Genomic DNA, 5,203 nt, shown 5'->3' with positions numbered 1-5,203 from the left:
CAGCCTCCATTCTCCACTGGCTTTACTCACTGGCCATATGGGGCTGTTCAAAGGTGAATGGGTTCTGCTGATCACTCCTTGACTCTCTAGTTGACGAATCAGCTTATGAATGGGGAGCAAGGAATCCCTGTTGGTTCGGTACTGCCGTCTGTGCACTGCTTTTGTGGCAATTGGTACCTGCTGCTCTTTTACTTGCAGCATCCCCACAGCAGACGGATCTTCTGACAGGCCAGGCAAAACAGATAGCTGCTTAATGTTGTCTGTATCTACAGCAGCTATTCCAAAGGCCCATCGATACCCCTTAGGATCCTTGAAATGCCCCCTTCTGAGGTAATCAATGCCCAGTGTGCATGGAGCCCCTGGGCCAGTCACAGTAGGGTGTTTTTGCCAGTCTTTATCAGTGAGGCTTATTTTGGCCTCCAACACAGTCAGTTCTTGAGAACCCCCAGTCACTCCAGAAATAGGGACTGATTCTGTCCCTTCATGATTCAAGGGCATTAGAGTGCACTGTGCACCGGTATCCACCAGTGCCATATACTTCTGTGGTTCTGATGTGCCAGGCCATCGGATCCACACAGTCCAATAAACTCTGTTATCCCTCTCCCTCCCCTGACTGAGGGCAGGGCCCCTCTATTCATCACCTGTGGTAACTGGAGCAACTACACTGGTGGTTGGTCTGTTCTGTAATTCTCTCACCCGTGTTCGCAGTACGGGAGTATCTTGATCATGCCACTTCCTCATATCTTCTCCATGGTCATGGAGGTAACGCCACAAGGCAACATGCGATGCAGTCCTACTGTTGTTTCTCACTCGAGCAGGAAAGTATTTGCCTTCAATAGCTGAAATTTTTGATGATACAGTGAGGAGGGGGATCCATCTTCTTTAATTAATTGGATTTTCATTAGTTTGATCAGTTCTTTCATTAAGCCCCTTTGCTTATCCTGTTCTTTGTCAAACATTTCTGATACTCTACGGGTTCATCATGATTAATCAATAGAGACACCTGCTCTTGTACTTCACCCAGTCTGTTTGCTAACTCTGAGACGGCTGAAATGGAAATGTGAGTTGGGGTAGATGTTCATAGTTTGGGAGTGTAAGAATCAATTTGAAAACTAGGGGTCTTCTCTGTTGGTCCTTGTATCTGTGGAATGTTGCTACTAGTGTGGGGACGTATCTTTCTGGTGCTGCTCTTGTAAGTTTTTGCCATATGTCAGGTGTTGTCCTAGAATCATAGAATCGCTAAGGTTGGAAAAGACCCACAGGATCATCCAGTCCAACCATTCACCCATCACCAATGGTTCCCGCTAAACCATGTCCCTCAACACAACATCCAAATGCTCCTTGAACACCACCAGGGTCGGTGACTCCACCACCCCTCTGGGCAGCCCATTCCACTGCCTGACCACCCTTTCAGAGAAGTAGTATTTCCTAACGTCCAGCCTGAACCTTCCCTGGTGCAGCTTGAAGCCATTCCCTCTAGTCCTATCACTAGTCACCCGAGAGAAGAGGCTGACCCGCAGCTCACTACAACCTCCCTTCAGGTAGTTATAGAGAGCAATAAGGTCTCCCCTGAGCCTCCTCTTCTCCAGACTGAACAATCCCAGCTCCTTCAGCCGTTCCTCATAAGGCCTGTGCTCCAGACCCCTCACCAGCTTTGTTGCCCTTCTCTGGACACGCTCCAGGGCCTCAATGTCTTTCTTACAGTGAGGGGCCCAAAACTGGGCACAGTACTCAAGGTGCGGCCTCACCAGTGCTGAGTACAGGGGGACAATTACTTCCCTGTTCCTGCTGGCAACACTATTTCTGATACAAGCCAGGATACCATTGGCCATCTTGGCCATCTGGGCACACTGCTGGCTCATGTTCAGTATAGCGTCAATCAATACCCCCAGGTCCATTTTCTCTACACAGTCTTCCAGCCACTCTGCCCCAAGCCTGTAGTGTTGCCTGGGGTTGTTGTGGCCAAAGTGCAGGACCTGGCATTTGGTCTTGTTGAACCTCATCCCATTGGCTTCAGCCCAGCTATCCAGCCTGTCCAGCTCCCTCTGTAGGGCCTCACTACCCTCAGGCAGATTGACACTTCCAGCCAACTTGGTGTCACCTGCAAACTTACTGAGGGTGCACTCAATACCCTCATGCAGGTCATCAGTAAAGATATTGAAGAGGACAGGCCCCAGCACCGACCCCTGAGGAACACCACTTATGACTGGTCGCCAGCTGGATTTGACTCCATTCACCACCACCCTCTGGGCCTGGCCCTCCAGCCAGTTCCTTACCCAGCCAAGAGTGTACCTGTCCAAGCCACGGGCTGCCAGTTTCTACAGGAGAATACTGTGGGAGACAGTGTCAAACGCTTTGCTGAGGTGTAGGTAAACTACATCAACGGCCTTTCCTTCATCCACCAGATGAGTCACTAGATCATAGAAGGAGATCAGGTTGGTCAAGCAGGACCTGTCCTTCGTGAACCCATGTTGGCTAGGCCTGATCCCCCAGTTGTCCCGCACGTGCTGCGTGATCTCCCTCAAGACAATCTGCTCGATAATCTTCCCTGGCACTGAGGTCAGGCTAACAGGCGTGTAGTTCCCCGGATCCTCCCTGCAGCCCTTCTTGTAAGTGGGAGTCACACTGGCAAGCCTCCAGTCTTCTGGGACCTCACCCGTCAAGAAGGAGCGCTGATAGATGATGGAAAGCGGCTCGGCTATCTCCTCCGCCAGTTCCCTCAGCAGTCTCGGGTGAATCTCATCCGGTCCCATGGACTTGTGGCAGTCCAGTTGGAGTAGCAGGTCTCTGACTGTTTCCTCCTGAATTGTGGGGGGTTTAGTCTGCTCCCCAGCCAAGGCTGCCAGGTCAGGGAGTAGAGAAACCTGAGGATAACTGGTCTGTCTTTTAAAGACAGATGTAAAGAAGGCATTCAGAACATCTGCCTTTTCCTTATCCTCAGTGGTCACATTCCCAGCCTCATCCAGTAGAGAATGGAGATTCTCCCTGGTCCTCCTCTTGCTGTTGATAAACTTGTAAAAGAGTTTCTTGTTCCCTTTTACCCCAGCAGCCAGGTTGAGTTCAAGAGTCCTCACTGTCTCTGGATCATGGTTTTGGCGTGGATCATTAGGAGCAAAATTAGAGTCATATAACATTTCTACCAGGGCTATTTCCCTCAAGTACTGGATACCTTTCTCAATTGTATCCCACGTTTTCATTGCAGGCTGCAGAATATCTTTGTAGGGATACCTTTCCCTCACAGCTATTAATATTCGGTCCCAGAGGGTTGCAGCCCCATCCAAACATCTACTAATTCCTCTGTCAGTAGATTTGTCTCTGGCAATGTCTCCTAGCTGGTGGGCTTCATTACCATCTAGAGACAAGCTACTGGCCCCACCATCCCAACAGCAAAGCAACCAGGTGACAAGGGTTTCATTCAGGCGTCGTGTAAATTCCTTTCTTGAGCTTTGGATTTCAGTCATCTTGAGAGGTCGATGAACAGTAATAGAGATCTCCTCTTCATCACTCTCCTCTTCATGCCTCTTGGTTTTTGCTTTTGCCTTTCTTGGTTCTGAGGAAGTCCCTTCGCCTGGATCTTCCTCTACCTCCTCCTCCACTTCTTCTTCTTCTTCTTCTTTTTTTTGCTCTAGACGCGAGGACACCCACTTCCATTTCTTGCCTTCTACAGGGGCTACTGACACTGTTACTGGTGTCTGCTGTGACTGATCAGGTTTGACTTGAAGATTTCCCCCTTTGGCTTGCACCTCAGCTCGGAAACTCTCTCTCTCCAGAATAGTATTGTACAGAGCACGGTAGGCACAAGCCAAGCCCCAAATAAGCCGTACCTCCTTTGATCTATCTAAGTCGCACCATCCCTGACTCAAATGCTGGCTCAGTTTCTTGGGATCCCACAGATGTTCAAGAGTGAAATCCCATGGCATGGCAGGTCCCCACGCTTCTAAGATTCTTCTTAAACCTTTCCATATTCCCTGCCAGTCAGCATTCTCTGGTCTCGAAGGAGACTTCTTCCACTTAGCACGAATGAAGAGGAATACATTGAAGGATATTGATAACATGCACACAAGAATGAGCACTGGCTTGGTATTTGAAAAGTGTGCGACAAACTGAGAGGGAAGCCTGGAAACTGGTTTGAAAGTCTCAAAATTCAAATTATACAACATTGCATAAAGGCACCAGGCAGGTGTCTCCATCAGTGCCCTTATTTGGTTGTATATGAACACAATTCCACAGCAAGAAATCATGATGTTAATTATAGACCAGTAACTGGCAAGGAACATGATAGCTTTTAATCCCTTATACAGTGTTCTGACAATAAAGAGCAAGCTCATAGCTGGTAACTGCTAAAGGGAGGGGGGGAAAAGAGAAAAAAAAAAAAACAAATGGAAACCACTCAATACAGTGTCTGGAGTTTGGTGGACTGCCCAGGCTATAATCTAATCTATGAAGGTCACACCAACACCAGCAATGCCTTGTAGTTTCGCAGTCTGGCTTAAAGAAATCCTTTTTTCCTACTAACGTTAGAAGCTTCAGTCTGCCCACATTCTCCACCAAAAATTTGTCACGGAGTTATCTAGATAGATCTGTGCCTGTGACAGGGGGGCAGTAGGCTTGCGGGCCTCCCTGACTTCCCAAGAAAAAAAAAACGGAGCAGCGGCAACGATCTAAGAAGAACTTATTTTACTACCTACGATGTTGGAATGCAAGAAGACACGATATAATACAATCTAATTGGAAGTAAGGATAATAAATCACATGAAATGAGAGAGCGATAGAGAGAAAGAGAGAGAGAGAGAGTGAGAGAGTTTCCGAAACTGAAAGCCCTACTTGATGAAGGCACACGGCTTGGAAGCACACCCACTCCTCTCCCTGGCAGCAAGCAAAAGTGAAAAAGGCCGCACGCAACCAGATGACGTATCTTCTGTGATGTATCTTCCTTCTCTGACCGTGAGGTCCTCTGGGATACGTAGTTCTTCTCTTTTGTCCATGATGTTATGATGTGGAATACCAATAGCAAAGTTACATGACATCATGTCGCCTGGGCTCTGCACTGTAATGGGGCTGCCCTCCAGAGCATCTCCTCTTCCAGGGGATGTGTGTGGGCAGCTCGTGCCCCAGCCCCAGCTTCAGATGTAGGAGATGCATTTTGTAATGCCTCTCAGACTTCTAAAGTGTGTGTGTGTGTGTTCAGCAGTGGATACTGCTG

The sequence above is a fragment of the Gallus gallus genome, chromosome 8, assembly GCF_016699485.2.
Source record: "Gallus gallus isolate bGalGal1 chromosome 8, bGalGal1.mat.broiler.GRCg7b, whole genome shotgun sequence".
Lineage (NCBI taxonomy): Eukaryota > Metazoa > Chordata > Aves > Galliformes > Phasianidae > Gallus > Gallus gallus.
The sequence above is the reverse complement of the archived record's forward strand: the minus strand, read 5'-3'. Positions refer to the sequence as shown.